The 27,695-nt window shown below is 37.3% G+C and overlaps 1 protein-coding gene and 1 long non-coding RNA gene across 5 annotated transcripts in view; one reads left to right on the forward strand and one right to left on the reverse strand.

The window, feature by feature from the left end:
• LOC144578097 (uncharacterized) overlaps positions 1–5,204 on the reverse strand; it is a 30,202-nt gene extending 24,998 nt beyond the window's left edge. The window contains exon 1 of the long non-coding RNA XR_013523211.1: positions 5,047–5,204. This is a non-coding gene — a long non-coding RNA (uncharacterized LOC144578097). The remainder of the gene's footprint in view (positions 1–5,046) is intronic.
• Positions 1–27,695, forward strand: part of TENM4 (teneurin transmembrane protein 4) — a 3,204,727-nt gene that overhangs the window by 1,223,881 nt on the left and 1,953,151 nt on the right. The gene's annotated exons all lie outside the window — the stretch shown is intronic.

The following is a 27,695-nucleotide window of genomic DNA, read 5'->3' on the forward strand; positions in this document are numbered from 1 at the left end:
GTTTTTTTTTCTCTAAGATAAGGGGAAAATGTATGACTTCAAAATAAATGTTAGTGGAATAGTGCAGCAGACCACGTCAATATATTTATTTGGAATGTGGCACAGGATACCTTGAGGAAGATGCCACATTTTAGATGAATTTCAAAAGAGATTTTTGTAATGTAGTGAAACAAAATGACGTCTCCAAACTGCTTTCAACAGCCTTAAGAATTAATAATCAGTTCCTTTAAGAAATCCAACTCTCAGTTTTGTCTCTTGAGGTTTTCCAGTATATCAACAGGTAAATAATTACTTTTAGATTTTAAAACTAAGGAAATGAAAAATGAGTGTCAAATAAATCAGGGTGTAGTACAAGGGAGAAGGTAAAGATGAAATTCTTTTTTAGGGCAGCATTTTCTGAAATGCACCTGGCTAGTGATTTTGAAAAATTTTCATATTTTTACATTTACTGACACATAAGTATACAACTTCCTTCAGGAGGCCTTCCCTAGCTGTCTTGTCTCCTCAGCCTAAGTGGTCATCTTCTGTTCTCTCCTACCATGCTATGCACAGCTATATCACAGGTCCATCACACTGAACTGTAGTCAAGCATTTTTGTCTCCCCAGCTAGATACGGAACTCCTTGAGGGTAGGGAGCCATGCCGTTTCTTCTCATTATCTACTAGCAGAGTGTGAGGCAGAGCATAAACTCAGTACCCAGTGTTGGAAATGAACTCAATTTGGCTATGCCTCAGTGGAAACATGATTAATGATGGGGACTCTTGTCCAGGATGTTTTCCTTCAATTTAGTAATATAAAAAGTTTAGAGGCAAATTCCAACCTATAAATAAAATGACAAATATGCAAACAAGACCCCAGTATTTCTTCCTCTCCTTCAACCAGGAAATAATGCTAAAATCTCGCAAGAACAAATTGGGCCAAAACGTGTTTATGTTTGAACAAGTCAGAAATATACTGAGAGCAGGATTTTCTTCTTACTATGTCATTCCTGAACTAGAACAAAGAAAATAATGCATCGTTGGATAGTTAACAAATGCACTTAACAGGAAAAACAAAACAAAACACAGATAACAACAACAAAATCCCTTAGATGGTCTTTCCATGCTGATCTTAATCATTCCAATCTGATTCTGTGCTTTATTTTAAGCTGTAAATGTATTGCTGTAAAACCTGCATTCCTGAAGAAATAACTGATCCATGGTGCACAAACATTATCAACAATCAGAAGAAGTGACAGTGATGATGATGCTTCTTTATATTCCTATGGCACTTTACAGTTTACATACATTTTCAAATACAGTATCTGAGTTAATCCTCATCAAAATCCTATATGGTGGAAAGGCTATGATGTTATGTTATCCCCATCTTCCAGATGGCAGAACACATGCTGAGAGCTTTCCCTGGGATCACAAATGTGTGAATATCAGCTAGCTGCAGCACTCACTAGGAAGGATAAAAGAGTAAGCCATTACTCTTCCATCTCCGGAGGGACCCTGCCAATCTCCGTTATTCAGTCCAACATTATTTCTTGATACAGATAGTCAAGATTTGTATTTGACTTATATAATTTAAGACAACAACTACAATTTCTGTAATTCTACAAATATTTATTGAGCACCTTCTATGAGGTAGGGTGCTCCCTCACATTTCACTTTGTAAGTGTATTAAGGCATAAAAATAAATATTATTCATTGAAATTTAATATAATATCAAGCATTGGGAGAAAAGTTTTCATTTAAACTTATAAAACTCTACAGGGCCAGGATTAATGTGTCCATTTTCTGCAATTTGCCCAAGGTAACAAAGGTAGAAACTATCAGATCCGGAACTTGAAACCAGTTCAATCCAACTCCAAAGACCATTTCATGACATTACTCTGCCTCCCTGAAGATGAAGCAGGGGATATCTTTTATTAACAAGATACTTTTGGGGAACTTGAGTATGTCTCTGAGGCAAAATGTGCTTGAAAATAAAATACAGTTTCCAAGTAGTAGTCATTATCAGTTCACAATTGAAAGCAAGCGTGAAGAAATGCTGCAAACCAAACAGCGTCTTCTGACATAAAAGCAGTCTGCAGACGTGGTTGTGGTTCCAATTCTCACCTGCTAAACCATCAGGCTAACTGATTTTTTTCTCCCTAGCTTTTGCTTCTTGGAAATTGATGTCAACTTCATTCACGGTAAAAAAATTTGTTGTTCCATTGTATGAAGTCCCATGTTTGTGAACCTGTTCAACTGAATATGAAATGGAAGGACTTGCTTTGTGGCATCCTCATGTATTTATACAAATTATTTTTAACTCAAGATCGAATAATTGTTTCCAAAGTCATTATAATGGCAGGGTTCCTGCATCCTACATATAGGGTATGACAGTGAAAAGAATATGGGACTTCAGGATCCAGCTGTGCTTTCTCTTTTAAGCTCTATGACCTTAAGTGATTTCTTCGCTCTGAACCTTGTTTAGTTTTTATTTATTTTATGTTGTACAAGGATCAAATGACATCTAAAGCACCGTATCATTATCATCATCATCACCATTAACAAAACAATATTGGGAAAAATTCTTTGATAAAAGAAAAACAGTATTCTCTCTTAAAAAAAAACTTTTATGAACATTTAGAGCAATTTATTCACCAGAAAAAATAGAAGCAACACTCAGCAAAATGAATAAACCTGTAAAAGATTTCCATTCAATCGTATCTTCGTTTCCTATCTTCTCCCTGTTCCTTATTACCTAAGGGTCACCTCATAATTCCTCCATTCCTTTACTCTCTTAGGCCTTCACTCTAGCAGAGGAGGAAAGGGCAAAAGGATCAGTGTTTTGTGCTTGTTGCTGTTTGATAGGGTTCCCTGTGTGGTGGAATAGGGAATGGCAGACCAGGGAAGCTAGAATTTAACATGCAATTGACTAAGCCCCTCAGGATACTCACAGATAAGAAGGAAGAATATGAAGCAGATAGATACACTGTGGCCAAGTAACTTAAATGGCAGGGATGGCAGACTATAGAGGGAAGATCACAGCACTGCAAGTGAGGCTGGAGCCCTCTTTCACTATGACAGAGGATGAGAGCTTTTTAACCTCCATGGTTCTCATTTAAACAGAGAACATCTATCCTAAAGGGTAGAATAAGCATTATATGAAATAGCACATACAAAATTGTTTTTAACCCAATAAAATTCTATGCAAATATTTTTAGTGGCATTTGTATTCCCTTTATCTTAAAACTTTTTCACATACGGCTTGCTAAAGCACAGAGAGCTCATAATGGTTTGTCTGTACTAGAGGCTCAGTACTTTCTAGGTATGGTTCACAGTGCTTTGCAAGAATTAACTGACTTCTTAGCATACTCTTCTTGCAGGTTCTTAACTTGCTATTTCACATTCTTTGGTAAGTATGCATTTTTTTCCACCCTAAAAAATCAGGTGCAATAGTGTGGAATTTTTTTTTAATTTATCCGTGCATTTGTCTTTTCTATATATAGATGCATACTGAAAGTCTATTCTAAGCTAGGTAAGATGCTGACTTCTGCAGACAAAGGAACTAGTCACTGGCAGTGGCCAGCAAGGACATTACCTGTATCACGTCTAACCTTACATGATATACATATATATATATATATATATAAAACTTTATATTATATATAACTTTACACAATAACATTATTATACATATGAAACCATTTTTGGATTTCCCATTGTAAACCTTCTTTTATGAACAATTTATGTTTAAAATCGGGATGGTCTATCTACTTCATGGAAGTTGCGATGATTACTTGAGATAACATGAGACGTCGTTTTAACAGTTCATGACAGGAATAATTGCAGAATAAGTGGAAGTGATTATGGTACAAAGGAAGTAAAAATGATTTTAATACATCGAAGCACAGTCTTTATGTCGGATCCCCTCCAGAACATTTTGGGTACCTTATAATATCTGAAAATACCATGAAATGGTATTATTGTCATTCATGGTCTTCATACCATCATCACTCTCACTACCCTATGTAATCTCTATATTCTCTGAGGGATTTGAGGAGCAAGGAGAAGGTTTAACTTATTCAAGTTTACTTGGCAACTAAGTAGCAGCCATAGGCTGTAACTTCACATTTTTGAAATTTCCAATTCCATTTGTTTTCCTCTTTGATAAAGGGTTGCCTGACTACATCCCACAGAATTGTGCCTCCCTTCTCTGGACACTTCTTCTTACTGTGATATTAAGGGCTGGCTATATTACATACTTTTATTAAATTCATATGGGTTTCTGGTCACTCTTATGGCATTTTAGTCTCATCTCCCTGACTTGGTCCATTCAGACAGCTTTAGCAAAAAGCCTCAGGCTGTGTAATTTCAGAGCAACAGAAATTTATTGCTCACAGTTCTCGAGAGTGAGAAGTGAACAATTAAGGTGCCATCAATTTTGGTGTCTGATGAGGGCTAGTTCTCTGCCTCATGGATAGTGTCTTCTAGCTGTGTTCCTCCATGGAGAAGGGACAAAAAGGGTCAAGCAACTTTCCTAAGGCCCCTTTATAAGGGCACTAATCTCATTCACAAAGGGTCTGCCTTCATGACCTAGTCATCTTCGAAGGCTTCACCTATTAATAGGACATTAGATTTCGACACATAGATTTTGGAGGAACATGGACATTTAGACCATAGCCACCTATCCGTGGGCCTTCAAATTCTTGCTCTTTTTGCATGCAAGATATATTCATTCCAGCCTAATAATCCCCCGCTCATTTCAGCATCAACTGTAGTCTAAATCCAAAGTTTCATCTAAGTGTCACCTAAATTAGATATAGGTTAGACTCAAGGTATGTTTATCTGCAGGCAAATTTCTCTCCAGCTGTGAGCCTATGAAATCAAACAAGTTAATATGCTTCCAAATTACAGTAGTAGGACAGGCATAGTAATGATATTTTCATTCCAGAAGGGAACAATAGGGAGGAAGAAAGGAGCAGCCGGTCTTAAGTAAGTCCAAAACCCAACAGTGCATGCAACATTACATCGAAATCTTAAAAATGATCTTTGTTGGTTTAATATATCCTACCTTCCGGACACATTGGAGTTGGGCCTGGGCACCCAGGGCTGTGGGTAGTCCCATTGCTGAGTGCAGCCTACATGGCAGCTCTCAAAGGTTGGAGTTATGCGCCCATGGCTTTTCCATGATAGAATCACACTCTAGTGGCTCTGCTGGTCTGGGGTCTCAGGGGCAGCCCTGCTAAGGTTCCATCAGGTACTACCCAATTGTGACCAATCTGTGATTCTACCCTTGTGTCAGTTCTCTTCCTGGGTCATTTGTATGAGGCCTCAGGCAGCTCCATCCTTTGAAATCTAGGTGAAGGTAATGACCACTACCAGAACTATATGAACCTACATAGTGAGCTCCACGTAGGAACTGCCAAGATTTACAACCTGTGTCCTCCAGAGCATTGGTCTGAGTTACACTTGAGCCCACTTGAGCCACAGTTGAAGCAACAAGGAGTGCAGCCATGAATTTCAGTGAGAAGAGTTGAAATTAATCTGCCCCAAGGCCCTGGTATTCTGGGCCATTGACAGAGAGGGAAGTCATGAAGATCTCCGAAATAATCTGCAGTCATTTTCCCATTGTCCTGATGAATACCATCTGGCTTTCTTCTATCCATGCTAATCTCTTTATCAAATGATTGCTTGGCCACATCCTTGATGTTCTCCCCTGAACCTGTTTTCTCCTTCTTCATAGAATGAGATTTTTTCAGATCTTTAAGGTCTGCATTCTTTTTGATTATAAATTCTATTTTTAGTTCATTTCTCTCTTCTTGCATTTTACTATAAGCAGACAAGAGAAGCCATGCCATACCCTCAACATTTTGTTTACATATTTTCCCCCACATGTAGTATTTCATCTTTCAGAATTTCTACCTTCACAAAGCACTAGGACATGGACATAATTCGGCCAAGTTATTTGCCACTTCATAACAAGGATCACCTTTCCACCTGTTTTCTATCACATGTTTTCCTCTTCCATCTGAGTTAGCATCAGAATGACCTTTACCATGTGTGTTTCTACCAACATTCTGTTCACACCCTCGTGAGTAACCTCTAAGAAGAGTGAAACTTTTTCTGCTGATCTCTTCTTTTAAGCTCTCACCAAAATTGCCTTTAATATTTTATTCACAGCAATGATGTTTTTTAGAATGTACCTCCAAATTATTTGAGCCTTTACCCATTAGCCAGTTTCAAAGCTGCTTCTATAATTTTAGTTTATTATACCAGCACCCTGATTCTAAGTACCAATTTCCATTTTAGTCCATTTGAGTTGCTATAATAAAACATCTTAGGCTAGGTAATTTATAAACAAAACGTTTTTTTTCACTCACAGTTTTGGAGTGTGGAAAGCCCATTATCAAAGTGCCAGCAGTTTGATGTCCAGTGAGGGCTAGCTCTCTGCCTCATAGATGCCACCTTACAGCTGTGTCCTTCCATGGTGGAAGGGTAAAAAGGAGAAAACAAGCTCCTTCAGTCCTCTTTTCTACAGCCACTTACTTCGTTCATGAGGACTTTAACTAAAGACCTAGTCACCTTCCAAAGCCCCCACCTCTTAGTACCAACACATTGGGGATTAGATTTCAAAAGATGAATTCTGGAGGAACACAAACATTTAGACTACTCTGGTTACGTGTTTGTTCCCTCCAAAACTATGTTGAAATTTGTTTTCCCTCTTGGTTGTTTACATAGGTGAGAGCTTTGGTAGGTGAAAGGGACATGAGGGCTTCACCCTCGTGGATGGAAATAATACTATTATGACAGGGCACGTTTGGTCCCTTCTGCATATTTTAGAATCACCTGGAAGAGTTTAACATAGATTACTGGATCCCACCTCCAAATTTCTAATTCAGTGGGTCTGAGAAAGAGCCCAGGAGCCAGCATTTCTAATAAGATCTTAGGTGTAGATACCAGTGAATAAAAATATTGAGAACCCTTGTTACTGACCATCACTTGAGACTGCATTTGTAAAATATAATGTGTACTTTCTAAGCCAAATTTTATGAATCAGCAAGAACCTAGGGAGGCTTATTTTAACTTTGTTAAAGTATGAGACTCTGAAATGCTGCAATAGTTACTCGATTCTACATTTACTTGTTTATGATTGCAAACGGTTCCATTATTGAAGCTAATGATGACAGACTTGGATGTGCAGTCAAAAATCAATCTTGCCTGCAAGTTTCCAGTTTATTTGCTATTTAATGACCAAGGACAAAGACTGATTATTTCAGTTCTGTGAACATCACTATCTTCATTAGTATCTGAACACTAGTATTATAATGTTGTTCTGAATAGTTTCATGAGCATTAAAAGAAATGATGTGTAGAAGCATAACCTGTTCACATGTGCCTGGTGCTCAGGAAATGTCCAAACCAATGGGAATCCACTCAGTGCTGACATCTCTGTAGATTAAAGATCCAAGTTACTTTTCATTCCCTTTATCTGTTCAACTACTTTTTATTAGCATGAATTTGGAATTTTAAAATGTCATTTGTAAAACTTGAGGTTCCAGCTATCTTAATTTTGAAGAACCTGCCTATGCAAGGATCTTGAATAATGCAGAAACTGGAAGACAGCAAACTGTAAGAAACTTAAGGTACTATTACATATTTCCAAGATATTACCCTTCTTTCCTAGACATTTTTCTGTGTCTTTGATATTTAGATAAATAGAAAAACAGAAATATTTCTCTTTAGTTGTATTTAAGTTCTAAAATTGAACAAACTTACCTCATTAGAATGAACCATTTTTATGTAGTAATTTAAAAATTGCTTATAAAGTAATAAAATACTAAGATTCATGAAATAATAGTAAGATTATTACAAGGTGATAGCCAATGCTGTTCAAATGTAAATACAGCAACTATAATGCCATTTTTAAAACTATTTCAACAGCATGTTCCACATCCAAAATATCTTCTCATGTTTTATGAAGATTAATCATTTTCAGACATAGTGGAGACTGACATCAGCAAGATGTCAGAGGATAAGACTTTCCAGTACTCATCCTCCTATAAAAACGTCAATTTGAACAACAGTTCACACACAAAAATACCTTCAGAAGAGTTATAAAAGCCATGTGAGAAATTATAGTACCTGGTGGTAGCAATAACTTACCCACCCTACCACTCCCCTAACCCTAGGCTGCACAGCATGGAGACAGATACTCTCTGCTTGGGGAAAAGAAAGGGAAGTGAATACCAGATTTTGCTTTTGTTCACAATACCGGAACTGCCCCAGTAAAATCCAGCATTTGGCAGGCCCCCAAGGACTGAAACTGCAGGCTAGTACTCATAGGCTAGGCCTCCAGACCTGCCCTGATGACCATACAGTCCCAGACTTTTGGCCCACCCCAGAACTAGGTCAGCACCCCTCAGGCAGGATGCCAGCACCCACGGTCATAGGCTTCACTTCTTCCCAGTATTAGGCTAACCCCTGTGGTTCCACTTTCCAGGCCAGACCCTGTGGTTTCATATTCCAGGCCTGCTCCAGTTGACTGAGTGTCCAGGCTTATCCCAGTAGTCCCTGGTGTGAGGCCAGCTCTCATGGCCAGGGTTCCAAATTTATTCCTATAGAGACCATACCAAAGCCTACCCATACAGACTCAGGCTCTAGGTCCACCCCAGAACCTAGGTCTGCCACTAGGTGTTGAGACTTCAGGCAGCCCCTCTAGATAAAGGCTATAGGCTTGCCATCACTGATCCAGGCTCTCTTCACACCCTTGTGGACCTAATCAATAGGTTTACCTGAGTGGATCCAGGCTTTAAATGCAATGATCTGGATACATGCGCCAGGCTCACCTACCTGCTGACTCAGATAACAGGCCCATCTGCCCAAGGAATCTAGCAGAAAGCTCTCCAATAAACTATACCAGATGGCCTATCCAGAATTTCTGGACAGGCTGACTGGTGAAGGATTTCTCAGACAAGGCCAGTCCGTAAAGAATGGAGTAAGGCCAGGCATGGTGGCTCATGCCTGTAATCCCAGCACTTTGGGAAGCTGAGACGTGAAGATCACTTGAGGTCAGGAGTTCGAGACCAGCCTGGCCAACATGGCAAAACCCTATTTCTACTAAAAATAAAAAAATTTAGCCAGGCGTGGTGGCATGTGCCTCTAGTCTCAGCTACTTAGGGGGCTGAGGGAGGAGAATTGTATAAACCTGGGAGGTGGAGGTTGCAGTGAGCTGAGATTGTGCCATTGCACTCCAGCTGGAGTGACAGAGTAAGACTCCATCACACAAAAAAAGAGTGGAATAAGTACATCCTTCTTCAAATTTGCAGACTTTAAGGCAGTAAGAAATGTGAAAAACCAAGAAAATATAAAACAGCCAAATATTACAGTAATTATCCATTAGCTGATCTTAAAGAAATACAGTAATCCCCTCTTGTTTGCAGTTTCTCTATTTACAGTTTCAGTTACCCACAGTCAACTTTGGTCTGAAAGTATTAAATATAGAATTCCAGAAATAATTCCTCAGTCTTAAATTGTGTGCCATTCTGAGTAAGGTAATGAAATCTTTTGTTATTCTGCTTCTTCCTTCCCAGTACATGAATCATCCATTTGTCCAGTGTATCTATGCTGTATACACTACCTGCCCATTAATTACTTAGTAGTTGTCTCAAATATCAGATTGATTGTCATGATACTGCAGCACTTATGTTCAGGTAATCTTTAATTTCCTAAACAGTGGCTTCAAAGTACAAGAGTAGTCCTGCTAGCAATTTGGATATGACAAGGAGAAGCTGTTAAGTGCATTCTTTAAGTGAAAAGGTTGACATTCTTGACTTAGTAAAGAAAGAAAATAAATCATATGCTGAGTCTATTAAGGACTATGGTATGAACAAATACTCTGTGAAACTGTAAACAGTATATTGTTATAATTCTATTCTGTTACTAGATTTTTTTACTATGTTAAATTTATAAATTCTATCAGTTAAATTTATAAATTTAACTCTATCCGAGGTATGTATGTATAGGAAAAAAACAGTGTATATAGGGTTTGGTACTGTCCATCATTTCAAATATTTACTCGGTGCCTTGGAATATATCCCCTGTGAATAAGGGAAGACTTCCATAGAGGTACACACAAAAAAAGAATTCAGAATACTTGTTTTAAAGAAGGTTAGCAAACTTCAAGAAAATATAGGAAAAAATTCCATAAAATCAGAAAAACAATAAATGGCCAAAATTAGAAATTCAACAGATTAAAAATATTTAAAAAACAATCAAACTCTGGAGCTAAAAAATACAATGAATAAAATAAAAAATTTAATAGATAATATCAACTGCAGAATTGATTAAGCAGAAAAAAATCTGTGAATTCAGACAGATTATTTGAAAATATACAGTGAGAGGAGAAAAAATATAAAAAGAAATGATGGAAAAGCTAATGAAATTTAGGAGATAGCATCAAAAGGGCAAATGTTAGAGTAACAAAAGTTCAAGAAAGGTAAGAGAGATTCAGAGGAGACAGAAATCTTATTTTAAAAAGAGTAGAAACGTTTTCAAATTCAGGAAAAGATATAAATAACCAGCTAGAGGAAGGTCAAAAGCCTCCTATTGATTCAATCTAAAAAAGCTACACCAAGACGTAATCAAACAGTCAAAAAACAAAGATAAAGATAGGACTCTAAAAGCGGCAAGAAGTAAAAGCAAATCACATATATGGGAATTTAAATAAGGCTTGCAGATTTATCAGCAGAAATCTTACAAACTAGAAAAAATTGGGATAATATACTTAAAGTGATGAGGAAAGAAATCTTCCAGCTATTAATATTTTACCCAGTGATATTTCAGTTCTTCAGAAATCAGAGCTAGGGACTTGCTCAGAAAAAAAAAATGAGAGAGTTCATTACCACTAGATCTGCCTTATAAGGAACATGAAGGGAGATCATCAAGAGAAATAAAATAATACTAATGAGTAACATATATACATCTGAAAATATAAAACTTACTGGTAAAAGTAAATGCACAAATTCAGAATGTTCTAATACTGCAATGGTGGTGCATAAATTACTTATATCTTTAGACACATAGACCAATGGAGTATACTAGAGAGTCCAGAAATAGACCAACACCTTTATTGCCATCGATTTTTGACAAAGATGTGAAGAACACACAGTGAGAAAAGGTAGTCTCTTTTAAAAATAGTGTTGAGAGAACTGGATATTGACACACAGAAGGATAAAATTAGATCCTTATCTCATACCACACATAAAAATAAATTAATCAAAAATATAAATGTAAGATCAAAAGCTGTAAAACTACTAGGAAAAAAATAGAAGAAAAGCTAATGACATTGGTTCAGGCATTGATTTTTGGATATAACACCAAAAGTACTAGCAACAAAAGTGATAATAGACAAATGGAATTATATTAAACTAAAAAGCTATACAGCAAAGGAAACTGTCTACAGAGTGAAGATACAACCTACAGATTGGGAGAAAATATTTGCAAACTATGCATCCGATAAGGGGCTAATATCTAAAATATATAAGAAATTCAACCACATAGGTGAAGACAAATAACATGTTTAATCAATGGAGAAAACATCTGAATAGACATTTCTCCAAAGAATACATATGAACGGCCAATATGTGTATTAAAAATGCTCAATATCACTAATCAGAAAAATGCAAATTAAAACCACAATGAGATATCACCTCATACCTGTTAGAATGGCTATTATCAAAAAGAAGAAAGAAAGCAAGTGTTAGCGAGTATGTGGAAAAAAGGAAATGCTTACAGCCTGTTGGTGGAAATGTAAATCAGTACATATTTTTGCACAACTTTTTTGTAAATGTACATAAATTTGTATAAATTTTTTTATAAATTAGCCATTATGTAAAACACCATAGTGTTTTCTCAAAGAATTAAAAACAGGACTATTACATGATCTAGTAATTCCGCTATTGAGTATATATTCGAGGGAAATGAAATCAGTATTCCGAAGACATCTCTGAACTCCCATGTTCACTGCATCCTTATTCACAATAGCCAAGATATAGAATCAACATAATTGTACATCAACAGATCACTGCATAAAGAAAGTGTGGCATATATACTCAATGGAATACTATTCAGCCTTTAAAAGGAGAAATCCTGTCATCTGTGACAACATGGATGAAGCTGGAGGACATTATATTAAGTAACATAAGCCAGACACAGACAGATACCACATAATCTCACTTATGTGTGGAATCAAAAAGTTTAAGTTACAGAGGCAGAAATGCAAAATTTCAGTGAAACAGGAGGAATAAGTTCAACAAATTTTTTGCTCATTGGGATAACTATAGTTCATAATAATGTATTCTGAAAATCATTGGGACTGATTTTGTGTTCTCAATACAAAAATAAATATGTGATGTAATATGTATGTTAATTAGCTTGATTTAGAATTCAACAATGTATACGTATTTCAAAACATGTCACCCATGCTAAGTATATACAATTTTTATTTGTTAGTTATTTTTTTAAAATACATAAGCAAAGCTAGTATTATTTTACCCATTCTACAAAGGAAGAAGCCTAGGCTCAGAAACACAAAAAATATTAAACGCCTGAGGCTGGGCTTACACTCCGTTGAGCGAGGCTTTCATCCTTTCTGTTAAAAACACAGTCATGTCTGACCATGTATGTACCTATGCAACAATCCTGCATGTTCTTCACATGTACCTCAAAACCTAAAATGCAATAAAATATATATTAAACACACACACACACGCACACACACAGTGATGTAAATAGTGACAGTATTTTAATTCTACTACTCTTCTTTATCCCTCATATGTAACGCAGAATCAACTCAAAACAAGTACAGCTCATCAAAGAAATATTATAAAGTAATTATACACAGAAACCACTGTGTTTTTCCCTCTAAAACAGCAAGTGTTATTCATGGTGTGACTCTTCTGTGAACCTTAAATAAAGACTTAGAATAGAAAACTAATAGCTGCCTAGTGACTCTTCTCTGCCAACTACTACAAGCATAGGCTATTTTGTTTAATCCTCATATGAGATTACTACATATTATCCTGATTTTACATATGAGGAAATTCAGGTATAGAGGAGAAGCACTGTGCCCAAGCAGACCCAGGGATAAAGAGAAACAGAGTTTAGATAGGAAATTTGATTTATGTGACTTGAAGAATAGTGCTCTCTTTTCTCTGAAGCCTCCTGCCTCCTAAGGAGAAAATACATGATTTGTCAGGTTGACACTCCTTTCTTCCAAGCCCCTTCCCTTTCAGTGCTAAGAAGGTCCTGCCGATCCCAGGTGCACTGAGGATCATGTAATATTTTGCCATAAAAGAAAATAGGCCTCCCTGTAACCTTCCCTTTCTCATAAGACAAATAACATGTTGTTTCAAATATACACAAGCCCAAGGGAATTATGTATAATAAGAAAAGACAAAGAACTGGATATAAAAAGAAAATCAGACAGATTAGGGGCAGAGGGCAGAATGCCTGTAGATACATTTAATTCAAACTGGTTAAATTTCCATGTCTTCTAAAAAGGTGGATAAGTCATTGGAGTTTTAAAGGATTAAATCTAGAAAGGGCTAACCTGAGGAAAAACCTATCACTTTTAAGGATAATTGATTCATTGATACCTAAAGGAAGAGCATTCTTGATTTTACATTCTCCATAGAGCTTTGAGCATCTCTGCAAACCAATACTTGGATGGGATGAAGAAAAACTAGATGGGAATTGACAATAAATAAACTGACCACTGGGAACATTGCATAGCCATTATCTGAGACCAATAAAACTTCAACTAAGCAGGAAGACAACCAGAGCTTCTCTACTTCGTATATGAATTACCAAGCTTTTTAAATATTCTTTGGGATTGCTCTAAGGTTACTTGAACATCTTATTTTGACTTGGAAGTGTGGAATGGTGAGAAAGGCATAGCTTCAGAGTCAGACATAGGAAGATTGAAATATTTTGCTGCTACTTACCAGCCCGAAGCCAACATTTAGACCCACATTTATATGGCTCCATTATCTGTGATCTTTCCTTTGATTCATGCTGCCTCCAGTAACAGAAAATTTTCAGCAAACTGTTGCAATGTCTGATATCCCATTATTGAAAAAAATTGATAGTTAAGAAAAGAAAAACTATTATTTATTGAATACCTACATGCCCAGCACTCTGCTAGGGACTTTCACATGTAGTACCTCATATACTTAACAAAGTAATTCTTGTTCAGATGAACTAACATCATATAGTTAATGAGCTGCCACTGGAATTCAGTTTTAGGGAGGCTTGATTTCAAAGATTAAGTTTGTTCTACCATAATGTGCAGACTTAGTTTGAATCATCTTCTCAATTGGAATAATTTAAAAACACACACACACATAAAATTTGTAGAATAATCGATACCAATAAATCCATGAATGTTCCCTGGTGTTGTCTGTAAGCTCTTTGAAGGTAGGGAGAGTTCTTTGTTACATCCTACAATGCACGTGTTGTACTGTGAATGCACAAGAAATATCTAACAATAACAATCATTTAGAAATCATTAATTTCTGGAGTTGGTCTGAGCAATAATTCTTTGTAATTATGGTATTTTATGGTTAAAAGGTCATGAATCTTGCTGTTAAAATATTACATAAATCTACATATATCATCTCCCTCAGGGAGTTGATAAATGATGAATTGGACTAGCTGGCTTCAGTTTTGCTGCTTCTCCTTAATTACTTTTATTTATCTCAAGCAATGAAACTTTAAAAACAAAATTTAAACAGGTTTTTAGCAAAAGTGTAAGTCAGTGTTACCAAGGCTTACCAATTTTCTACACCCCTCCTTATAAATGTTACAATCCCTTTCCCCTCCTTGACAAAAATTAGTACACATCCTGATGCATAGATGAGAAAGAAATAAAGTCTAAGATGGATATTGAGGGATACTGCCAAAAAGATTTAACTGCACAATGTGCAATGGGATACTGACTAGAAACCTTAAAGAGAGAGAGAAAAGGGAAAGAGCTCCAGAACCAAATGGATCATCTGAATCACAGCTCACACACTTAGGCCTTGTGAGAGGAGGCTTATGTACTCTCTCCCATGGCTGACACATACTTTTGGGTTGACCAACTTGGCTTTCTTTGGCATTTTTCTCCAAGAGGGGCTTTTAGTTTAAATCGTCAAGTACCCACACAAGAACCTACCAGTGGTACCTCTGAGCATCCTGTCCTTTTCCCACTTTCTTTTTCTGCATCTTCCTATTTGGGTGTCTCCCTATTCATAGTCTTTCAGAACACAGAGGAGATAGTGATGTGCCTGGGGCTGGAGACCAAACTTTAGGCTTCCTGATCTAATTAGTTGGTTCATCTCTCTAACTGTGCCAACTATATTATCTTCTTTCATTCCTTTTTTTTTTGGGAGGGGGGACAGTCTCGCTCCATTGCCAGGCTCCAGGCTGGAGTTCAATGTCATAATCTCAGCTCACTGCGACCTCTGCCACCTGGATTCAAGCAATTCTCCTGCCTCAGCCTCCCGAGTAGCTGGGATTACAGTCGTGTGCCACCACACCTTGCTAATTTTTTGTATTTTTAGTAGAGATGGGGTTTCATCTTGTTGGTCAGAATAGTCTCAATCTCTTGACCTTGTGATCAGCCCACCTCGGCCTCCCAAAGCACTGGGATTACAGGCATGAGCCACCGTGCCCAGACATCTTTCATTCTTTTCATTTTCTTCTTCTCCTCTCCTCTTCCCTTTTTCCTCCTCCTCCTCCTCTCTTTTCCTCCCTCCCTCTCTCTCCCTTTCTTTCCCTCCCTTCCGCACTCCCTTTTTCTTTCTTTTCTTTCTCTCTCTCTTTCTTTCTCTTTTTAGTTTTTTCATACATAAATAAAAGAGAAAATTGTACAGAAAATTTAGAGAACTAAGACGGGATCCAGGGGTTCAAGAATAACTAGCCTTTCGATTGGGTACAAATGAGTAAAACAGAGGATGTAAAACCTGAGATAATAGTGGACATGCAGTGTTTTCTTTTTCTCAGTTTTGAACATACAGAATTATGTAGGGTTTATAGTGCTGTAAAACACAACAGAATCCTCAGCATATTCGTCGTATATTGGATAGTTTAACATGCTGTGCTGCGTATGTACCTGTGCCTCCTCCGCTACTCATCAAACATGTGAGATGAAGCAAAAGGGCTATTAACTGGTGGGGTGGGGGAAGTTTGTAAAAGGGAGGCATATGATTCCCCCAAGTGATGACAGACCATATATTCTGGATAAAATAATATGCAAAATTAAAAAGTTGGAAACAACATTCAGTAGAGCAGAGGTAGAAATCAATTAGTTATAAATTCCTTTTTTCTTAAGTCTGTGTGACAGAATACATGGATTTCCTCATAGAAAATAAAAAAATGTTATATACCTATGGAGAGTGAGAGAAAGAATGTGAATGATGAGGATGCTTGAATGAGAAGATGTAGGAAAAAAAAGAGGGCAAGAGGGCATCTTGGGAGGTAGTAGTGTGGGGGATTGAGGAGTTAATCTAAAGGTTTTGGAGAAAAATGCTGAAGAAACCCAAGTAAGTTAGTCCAAAATCATGTTGGTATTGGGAAAAAGAAGCATAGGCCTAATCTCCCAGATGTAAGTGTGGGAGCTGTGCTGCAGATGATCCATCTGGTTCTGGGGCCTGTCCCCGTATCCACTCCTCTTCAAGGGTTTCTAGGTCATCTGTGCATGGGCTTAATACTGGGAAGGGAATTAATTGATATCCATTGAAGGAAAGGAAAGGAAGAGAAGGAGGGGAAGAGAACAGAGACAAAGAGCATAATCAAAGAACCAATAGAAAATATCTTCCAGGAAGAATCCGTGAGATATATCTTGTATTCTGTGGACTACTGTGCAACTGTAGACATGGTGCTGAATATGCATTACGCTGTAGCTTGAAAAGATGTTCACGATGTGATAAATGAAAACAAGTTAAGAACAACATCCTAGTACCCTATTGGTTGTTTTCATAAAGATATGTGTAGACCCAGACATAAAGATAAGAACTAAATAGACAATGGGGACTACCAGAGGGAAGAAGGAGAGAGGGAGAGGAGCAAGGGTTAAAAACTACCTCTTTGGTACTGTGCACACTACCTGTGTGACAGTATCATTTGTACCTGAAGCCTCCACATCACATAGATCACATAGTATACCCATGTAACAAACTTGCATATATACCTCCTGAATCTAAAATAAAATGTGAGTTAAATATATGCTCTCATGATTATGATAATAATAAAATTAAAATAGCTGAGAGCAAATGAGTATTTTATGACATGCCTAGGCCACCTTTTTTCTAGACACCTGTAGTATCTTTATGTGAGTTGGATGTGTTTACTCAGAGTGACCTGGAGGGAATGCCCACTGTGGTTATTTGGCCGTCAGATTCCTTCCCTTCCTCCAGTTGGAGCGTGCATTCTGTCTAATTACTTCCACAGCGTCCTAGCCAAGGTGGCTCAGAAAGAATGTTTGAAAAACAAAAACAAAAAAACCGATATGCAAAAGGGGGCCTGATTTGTCCCTGCTCAAGCCAGCTCCTTAGTAATACAAAACCCATGTAAATATTCTTTTCTGCCCTACTGAAACAATCACTTTCAAGGGTACTGATTTTAGCAGTATTTCAATGACTAGGAATTTCCAGTAAGTATTTCAGATAATCTGGCTACTATGTGAAATAGACATGAAACACAGTAAAGTTTTAGTGAATAAATGGGTGAATAAAGAAGTGGATGGATGAATGAAATGAATGAATTGCAATTTGCAATCAAAGTTCTAGGTTGCCATTCGACTGCTTATAGTTGGTAGTGTTTTAGCATCCACTGTCTTCCTAATTTATTACTTGAATAGCAACAACAATAATATATGTGACTCTCAAAATTAAATAACATACAAATTTCTCTTTAGGAACTTTGAACACAAGCCTGTCACTTACTTGTGCAAAACTTATTACTTTATATTTTCCTAAAATTAACTTATTTTTCTTTAATGTATTATTTCCCAACAAGAGTCTAAATTCCTTAAAAGTCTGTTCATAATCTGTTGAAAATTATCTGTGTGTGTGTGTGTGTGAATCGAATTACTTTGCTCTATAACTGGTTTTCAATAAATGTTTTATTTACTTTATTTATCAAGCACTTACATAGTACTTACTGTGTATGTAACACAATAGTAAGTTCTCTCTAAGAGTATCTCATTTAATAATCTCATCACAACCCTATGAGGAAGGTATCACTATTATTTTCTTACTACAGATGACAAAACTGGGACACAGAGAGGTTAAGTAACTTGCCCAAGGCCATCCAGGTAATAAATGAAGAAGCTAGGATGGTAACCCATGTAACCATGATAAAGTATATCAGGCAAATTTAGTGTTATCATTGCTATGTCACCAGAATGGGCCAAAAGAAAAAAAGACTTAAGTAAATAAGATAATATATAAAATTTATTGAGCAACTGCTATATTGCAGGCACTGTTCTGGTGATTTGTATTCATTGATCTGGTTTAATCCTTTGAGGTAAATATCAACCATCTTCATTATGCTTCCTCTCTCACTGACACAGGGGATGGTAATATAAATAGTCAGGGAACTAGAGATAGAAGAGGCAGATTATATTTATAGATTTTAAATGTAGAGACTCATGAATGCTGCCCTAAATATTTCCCTGAAAAGATAATAGAGAAAACAAATGGAGTTGCAGGTTCATATTTAGAGAAGCAATCTGATTAGGAAAGAGAATGAGTCACAGAATCAGACAGCCCCTGGATTCCAGTCCTAGGTCACTGTTTTTAATTATGTATGTTTTTAGAAGAACAGCTCAACTTCTGGGCTCTTCTGTAAACTGAAATTAATAATGTGTATATACTGAGTTGTAACAAAAACAAATGAGATCATATAAGATAAAGGTTACAGGAGAGAGCTAGGCAGAGAGATGAGCTCCTGCAAAGAGTGATGGTGAGAAGAAGTCTTTAAGAGACTTAAAGCCCACATCTAGGGGAGGAGTGTGGGGGGAGACCACGCCACAAAGACCATGTCACTGCAGAACCTCATAGGCCATTGTGAAGGTTTATTCTGAGGGTAGAAGGAACTTTGGAGGGTTTTAAAGGAGGAGTGGCATGCTTAAATGTGGTTGTATTTTTAAAAAAATTATCTGGTTCAAAATACATACACAGAAATTACAGACTTTTAATAAATGCCCATTTTGAATTTCTACAAAGTATCAAGTATTGTATTAACATTTTTTCCTCCTATATTACCTAGTTTAGTTTCCATTAACCGTCCTGTGAAAATTTTAACCTAAAATATTTTATATCCTACAAATGAGGAAGTTAAGTAATTGTGATGCTTAATATTAGGTGTCAACTTGATTGGATTGAAGAATGCCTAGATGGCTGGTGGAGTGTTGTTTCTGGTGTGTCTGTGAGTATTGTTAGGGAGATTGACATTTGAGTCAGTGTACTGAGAGAGGAAGATTCACCCTTAATATAGTTAGGCACCATCCAGTTGCCTGTCAGCATGGCTAGAACAAAGCCCGTGGAAGAAGATAAAATAAGCTTGCTTGCTGAGGCTTCTGGCTTCCTGATTTTTCCCATGCTGGATGCTTTCTTCTGCTCCTCCTGCCCTTGGACATCAGACTCCAGGTTCTTTGGCCTCTGGATTCTGGGACTTACATTAGTGGCTTGCCATGGGCTCTCAGGCCTTTGGTCACAGACTGAAGGCTGCTCTGTCAGCTTCCCCGATTTTGAGACTTTCAGAAGCGAACTGAGCCCTCACTACTGACTCCGGTCTTCCCCACTTTGCAGATGGCCTATTGTGAGACTTCACTTTGTAATCATGTGAGTCAATTCTCCCTAAAAACTCCCTTTCATATGTACGTATATGCTATTAGTTCTGTCCCTCTGGAGAACCCTGACTAATACAGATTTTGGTACCAGGAGTAGAGTGGATTTCCTGCTCAGTGCTGTACTTGTGATAGTGATTGTGAGTGCTTGCAAGATCTGCTTGTTTAAAAGTGTGTGGCACCTCTCCCTCTCATCTCTCTTGTTCCTGCTGTACTTCATCGGAAGTACTCATTCCCCCTTATCTTTCTTCCATGATTAAAAGTTTCCTGAGGCTTCCCCAGAAATCTAGCAAAGGGAAGCATCATGTTTTCTCTTCAGCTTGCAGAACCGTGAACCAATTTAACCTCTTTTCTTTATAAATTACCTGCGCTCAGGTATTTCTTTATAGCAGTGTGAGAATGGACTAATAGATTAATAAAGAGGGGAAACAGAATTTGGATCCAGATTTATCTGACTTTAAGTCTTCTTGCCATCACTGTCTGGCAATTAGAGTCTCTCTGAACACTAATTGCCTCTGTAAAGAGCTTGAGTGATAGTGGTGTAGAAGTTGAACAGAGGGGACCAGGAGTACAGGATTGCTGGCAGACACACCTTATTGTAACCCCCAGGAAGACATACCATTGTATATCCCCTCTCCTTGGACCTTGGCAGTACCTTTCTTTTGCCTCTAGTCAATAGAATATGGAAAAGTTGATGGGATAATCATTTTTATGATTGTGTTCCATCATATAAGACTTTGCTTTATCAGACTGGAGCAAGAGAGTCTCTTCCTGGATTCAAAGAAGTAAGAAGCCATGTCATGAGAAAGTTGTGTGTCAAAGAATTATAGCCAGCCTCTAGTTACTAAGAGTGATGCCTGGCCAACAGCTAGCAAAACACAGGTTCCTCAGCCCTATGACCTCAAGAAACTCAATTCTGTTAACAGCTACCTGATATTAGGGGAGGTTCTGAGATCCAGAAAATAATGTGGCCCTGCCAACACCTTGATTGCCATCCTGTGAGATTCTGCCCAGAGGACCCAGTTAAGGCTTGCCTGGACTCCTGACCCATGAGTGCAGCAATTATGAACTATTACAGGGCCTGTATCAAACTGAAAGAAGAAAGAGTTTCTATTGAGAAAGGGATGTTGGACCCAAGACTGCCCAAAAACCATGGCAGCCAGAATAACATGAGAAAAGGCTCATTTTTCCAGAGAAGAATCTCAGGTTAAGCCAGAAATAAGATGTAGTTTAGATTGAAAAATGGGCCTCAGACAGTATCACCTGAACTGTGAGTTGACACAAAAATTTGCAACTCCACCTTTTCTGTTTTTTCATTTTCTAGACATACTATGCTTAGCTTGAAGGAACAGTTTTGGATTTCACTATATATATATATATTACAGAAAGATAAGATTGCAGATATTTATTCTTTTGTTTTTGGTAACTGCTTTTTTTGTTTGTTTTTTAGAATCAGCTGAATAAACAGTCTGAGAAGATACTAATACATATTTTATACCATTTTTATCTATAGAAATGTTGAGCCACTAACAGAGCATTTGCCTCTATAACCAGAATGAATCTGATTTTTTCTCTTTTTCTTTGAAAATATGATATAACAACATACACAATATTTTAACAATTAAAAACCTTTTTCATATATGTATATTTACTCCAGTCTTTGTCTATACATATTCACATTTCAGACAGTTACAGTCTTAGTGAAAATTCTTTGAGCTAAAAGAAATAGCAATCCTAATGCAAACTGTTTTAAACTGTAAGGCCAGTCATCTCATATCAGGAAGTCCAGAGACAGGGTAGATTTATTTAATGTCATCTTATTCAATAAAACAGGAGATAGAAGCATAAGAGTATTTTACCAAAAAGGTAAAAAAGTGATCATAGAGGTCAGGGCATCACATGTTTTTCACCATTGCAAACAAGCATACTGAATGTTGTTTTCATTCTCTGGCTGCAAGATGGCTGTAGTCCAGGTATCGTAAACAGGTAAGGTGATCACTCAAGGAAGCAGAGAGAGCCTATCCCTTCTTGCAGGTCTGTCTTAAGACCAAGGTCATTTTCCACAAAAGCCCCCATGAGATTTTCATGATGCCATTTTGTCTAGAATCTGGTTACATGCCTTTTCCTAAACAAATCACTTTTAATGACAATAGTATTTCCATAAAGCAATCAAACTAATTCAGAAGTTTGCTGCCTACAAGATAAGGCAAGAAGGTAGTTAACAAAATAAATCTAAAAGCAGAAATGGATGCTGGATGATGTACAGTACAGGGTTCATGACTTTTTTTGTTGTTTGTTTTGCTTTTAGAGAAATTGCTTTTCTACATCATTTTAATAATGGCTATTTTAATAACAATACAAAATAATCCAATGTCGATATACCATGATTTACTAGTATTTCCCCTAATTCTTTGCTTCATTTTGACATACTTGTAAGATGTGAGATGCTTTATTTTCTAACTTCCTTAATTTGTGCATCAGCGATTGCCAGGAACTAGTGTGGGTGGCATTATCCTGTAAAGCAGGTTTGATAAAACGGAATCAGTTTTCTATGAATTGAATATTAAGGAGATGATTTTTCATTTAAAATATCCTCTTAGTATTTTAGTTAACCTCCACAGAAAAGTCAGTAAATTGTCTATTTGGGATAAAATTTACACAGAACTTTCAAGATCCATAATAGGTTAACTTTCAGCATTTCACCTCTGGTAGCATTTAGTTGATTTATTTTAATGTAGACTCTCAAACATCAAAAAGCAAATTTTGTGGCGGGGAGGAGGGGGAATCCCAAAGTGTTTTTAGTATTTTTAATATTAACAATATAGTATATCCCACTTGTTGAATACATACTACTTGTCATACTTGGCATATAATATCTTACCATAATTAACTCTTTGAAAACATTATTATTGCCATTTTGCAGAGATGAGCTCAGAGAATGTACATGAATTTAAAAGAAACACTCACTAGAAAGTGGTGAAAATGAAAGTCAAATCGAAATTTAACTCCAGCACTCATAACATTCTACTGAGCTAAATTGCCCAGATTAGTAGCTACTCAGTAAATGGTTTGAATCAGTGAATGAAAAATTTTTAAGCTCAAATGCATGTTTTTACTCCCTAGGATCATTAAAATGTGATTTTAAAAGTGCACCATACATTCGTTACAATTAAGGTACATTTAGCAGAATGTGGTCTGTTCAGCTTAAATTGACTCACTTGATTTGGTTTGGTTTGTAGTAATAGTACAAAGTCTGGCCCTCCCTGGAGCTTTAAATAATGTTCCCAGCTCCCCACCATCACCCTACCTAAAGTGTAGCTAATTAAGTAGGAAAAAAGAAAAACCCTCTCCACAGGAAAGTCACTTATTTCAGCCTGACTGTTTCAGATGGAGTTTATTAGCAGAGTAGAAATGTAATGAAAGAAAGGTGACCATGGCTGACCTTTCTCATTAGGCACAAAGACTGTAAGACATGGAATTATTGAAAAACCTTTCCATCTTTCCAACCTTGTTATGAAAAATTTGGGATTAAACACATAGACTCAGGGAGCCACAATCACAAAACAAAACACTTCCAGTTCCCATTGGAAGCAGATGAGCCAGCTTCTATTTGACACACTCACTGACACAAATGCTTCCAGGATTTGGAGCGTGGTGTCAGTTATGTATGTGCATGCATACATGCACATTGTGTGTCTGTGTATGTGTGTGTGTACCTTAATTTTACTCTCACATACTGATGATATATCATAATGATCCAGTGAGTTCCATTCACTGGTGCTGCCTGGAATCCCCATGCTGCTCACCTGAGAATTACTGTCAGCAGATGCTAGACACCACAGTACAGTTATTGATAGAGATCATAAAATGGCAGATTCTTCACAATCTTGGTCTCTTTCACTTGTAAGCCACCAGGTAGCTACCATTGCATCAGTCAATTGAATGGTTGAGAATGGAGACGGTAGCTGAGAAAGGTAAGGGAAGCAACACTTATTAACCTCCTGGAATGTGATAGAAAACTGGGGCCTTGAAAGTTGGACAGCATGCCCTAGACCAAAAGGCTAACAGAGATGCAATTTTGACTCGACTCAGGTGGAAAAAAAAGACATCTTGGAATTTTCGTAAAATGAAAACATTATTACTAGACTGTGTGATGTCACTCAGCAAATTCAAACAACTATTACCTAGTCTAATAGATGTACAGCACCCAGATGATAGAACGCTGTGTATTACATTTTTATTTTTGGTAAGATCACACCTGAAATATTGGATTTAATTTGGGTATCTATATTTATGAAATATTTATAGACTCTGAGTATAAAGAGAAAAATGCTCAAATGCCTTCACTACCTTTACATCAAGTCAAGGTATTAAAACAATCTTAGGAAGAATTTTCCTATGAAGCATTGTGCCTTAGTCCATTAACCAAATACCAGAGACTGGGAAATTTATATAGCAAAGAGATTTATTTTTTATAATTCTGGAGGCTGAGAAGTCCATCATTAAGGGGATGTTATCTAGAAAGGTCCTTTTTGTTGTGATCCCATGGTGAAAAGCAGAAAGACAAAATAACATAGGTGCATGACAGAGAAGAAAGGAGACTAGAACCCATCCTTTCATTTAGGAACCCACTCCCACAACAATGGCGATAATTTTTTCAGGAGGGAAGAGCCCTCACGACCTATTCACCTCTTAAAAGGCTCACCTCTCAACAGTCTCATTGGGAGTTAAGTTTCTAATGCAGTCTCATTGGGCGACACATTTGAACCACAGTAGCTTGCAATCTCAGACACATTTTAAGTCAAAAGTCTTGCTTCTGGTGTTTCTTTAATTATTTTCCTGAGGTAGAGGAAGATGATTTTGTAGGAAGCAACCATCTTCTTTTAAATCCCAGGAAGAAGGCATGAGGACTAGTGAAAAGTTGTTGCAGGGAGGCTAATTTATATCTGCTAGAATTTTATAAAAACTATAAATATCGGCCGAGCACGGTGGATCGTACCTGTAATCCCACTTTGGGAGGCTGAAGTGGATGGATCACTTGAGGTCAGGAGTTCAAGACTAGCCTGGCTAACATGGTAAAACCCTGCCTGTACTAAAAATACAAAAAATTAGTGGGTGTGGTGGCAGGTACCTGTAATCCCAGCTACTCAGGAGGCTGAGCAGGAGAATTGCTTAAACCCAGGATTTAGAGGTTGTAGTGAGCTGAAATCATGCCATTGCACTACAGCCTGGATGAGAGTAAGACTCCGTCTCAAAAAAAAAAAAAAAAAAAAAAAAAAATCTAAACATTGGACAACAAAAGGGAAACGGAGAGAAAAACAAACATTCTCTTTTTCAAAACAAAGAGTTTTATTAAAACAATCTTGTGAAAAACAGGCCATATTCATCTCAATAGCTGTGATTAATGCTCAGTTTTACTTTAGAGTACAGAGAATATCAGAGATGAACAGTAAGGCAGGCCTGTGTGGCTTCACGCTTATATTCTTGATTTCCAAGCATTAGCTCCCAAAATGTATTCAAGTAGAAATTATTCAGTTGGTTCTCATAGATACATTGAAAGTGTCTTAGATTGGGAAAATCTTACATTGGGAAACAGGCTGGTGTTTGTGACATCTTAGTCTCCAATTTCTGTCGCTTTAAATTTATACTGCAGCTGGATGACATCTCTCTGTCTCTCTGTGTGTGTGTGTGCGTGTGTGTGTGTGTGTGTGCGTGTGTGTGTGTGTAGAATAGGTAAGGCTTAAGATGAAAATTGGTGCTGAAAATACAGTTTTGGAGGTTTTCACCTACCTTGATTCTCTCTGTATGGCTCTGGAAATGACTGATTTTTGGATCCAGTCAGGGTATATACACCATGGGCAAAATGTTCAAAAGCGCTCCCTCCAACCTTATTATAGCATGGTTCTTGGCAGCTAAGCCACATGCCAACTTTAGAGTGGTTTTCTTGGTGTGAAGGTAATTAGTCTGGGATTAATTACAGAGTCTTTCTAGCTTTATTATACAAAATCCTCAGAGACAGAGTCTATGTTTTTGGATGCAGTATACAAGACTGACTACATACAAATGTGCAGCATTGTTTGCAGGCATGAATCAATATAAATGAACTTCCAAAAGGCTGAATGGCAAAGTCTACTCACTTGGTACTTCCATCCCTACCTTTTATTCCTTCCCCAAAAAATGTGAGCATATAAAAATAAGTACTAAATATTTCTTAGATTTACCATGGACCAATTGATCAAATTATTTACATGTCAGAAATTTACAGATGTATTGAGATTTTCTAAAACTGTAAATTCTCTTCTCTGCAGTATCTAATACTATTGAGCATTCTCTTTTTAGACTTTTTTCATTGTTTCTCAAAATATATCAATTTGTTTTTCTTTTTTCTCATGTAACAGAAAAGTCAAACTACCAGTGAGAACACTGTTCGTCATGTAATTCTCCAGTTATGAGCAGTGTAGAGGTAGGAACACAATCAGTGCCAATTACATCAGATGTCTGGCTCTGTTTCCCTGGATTCTGTTTGTTCTGCTCTTCTGAATGTCAACTTTTTCTTCAGAGCAGCTCAGATGGCGACGAATGGCTACCAACTGTAACTGGGGCAATATGTTTCTCGGTTCATATGCATGGTGAAGAAGAGAAAAATTACCGATGCCTGCCATGAGTTCTTATTTTCAGTTCTACAGGACCATCCTAAGTCACTGGACTAATAAGAGTGTCTAGAGAAATGCCTCTGCTGATTTGGAATGATCTAGAATAATTGGAATTCACTTCTGAAGCTGTGAGTAGATTAAGGTTCTGCTACTTCATGTGAGAAGGGCAGAGTGATACCTGAACATCATTAGTGTCCTGTTGGGAAATAAGAAAATGTAGTGCGTCCTGCACAGGCGGCTGACAGTGTCCTTTATACGAGATAGCACAGTCTGCAGGTACCTAATCAGTCTCCTATGGGCTTTTCTCCTTCCACAGATTATTTAGTGTTGGTGTTCCCAGGGTTCTGTTCTTGGACTTCTGTTTTTACTCTTGTGATCATCTGTGGATTTTCATAATATATAGTAGACACATTATATCATAGATATGTATATGTATCATGTACAGTGATTAAGGGAGCAGTCTCTGGAGTCAGACAACCTAAATCTGAATCTCAATTTGATCACTGGATGCCTACATCATGTCACACAATTTCTTAAGTTTTCTGTGGCTCATTTTTTTTTACAAAGGAAACATTGGGAAAATAAATATTGGGATAATTTCCTATATCATATGGCAAAGTGTTTTGTTAAAAATAAAGATTATATAACAAGTATATAAAGTGCTTAGAATGTTCTTGGCCCTGTTAAAAGAAACGAAATCCTTTTTGTGGTGCTTCAGCCTCAAGAAATGTAGATATGAGCAAAGGAAGGAGTAAGAGAAAATGAAAGAAAAGAAAAAAGGCATCACATCTTGTTTACCCAATTTAGGTTCAGAAGGGCAATAATGTTGTTTTTTCTTTTTTCGTTTTTTGAGACGGAGTTTCGCTCTTGTTACCCAGGCTGGAGTGCAATGGCGTGATCTCGGCTCACTGCAACCTCCGCCTCCCGGGTTCAGGGCATTCTCCTGCCTAGTAGCTGGGATTACAGGCACGCGCCACCATGCCCAGCCAATTTTTTGTATTTTTAGTAGAGACGGGGTTTCACCTTGTTGACCAGGATGGTCTAGATCTCTTGACCTCGTGATCTACCTGCCTCAGCCTCCCAAAGTGCTGGGATTACAGGCGTGAGCCACTGCGCCCGGCTGATTAATCTTTTAATCAAGGAAGAACCTGGGTTCCTTTATGCTCATTCTTTTAAA

This window comes from Callithrix jacchus, chromosome 10 (assembly GCF_049354715.1).
Source record: "Callithrix jacchus isolate 240 chromosome 10, calJac240_pri, whole genome shotgun sequence".
In the NCBI taxonomy this organism is placed as follows: domain Eukaryota; kingdom Metazoa; phylum Chordata; class Mammalia; order Primates; family Cebidae; genus Callithrix; species Callithrix jacchus.